Source organism: Penaeus monodon, chromosome 19, assembly GCF_015228065.2.
Source record: "Penaeus monodon isolate SGIC_2016 chromosome 19, NSTDA_Pmon_1, whole genome shotgun sequence".
NCBI lineage: Eukaryota > Metazoa > Arthropoda > Malacostraca > Decapoda > Penaeidae > Penaeus > Penaeus monodon.
In genome coordinates this window covers 39,076,260-39,076,460 of record NC_051404.1, presented here as the reverse complement: position 1 = coordinate 39,076,460, position 201 = coordinate 39,076,260, and positions in this window count along the sequence as shown.

The window sequence follows — 201 nt, the reverse complement described above, 5'->3', positions numbered from 1 at the left end:
CCAAGGAAGCTTATTCGTTGATTCTCTAAATGGTGATTATTATATCATTTTAGGTACACTCCTAATACATCAGCATATTTGTCCCCGACGTGTATTGTAACTTTATTGGTTTCTTTCAGGGGAGTTGCTATACTCTTTAATTACGATGAAAAATGTAATGTTAAAATAAGCATTCGCTTTTTTAACATGTTAGTTTAACTT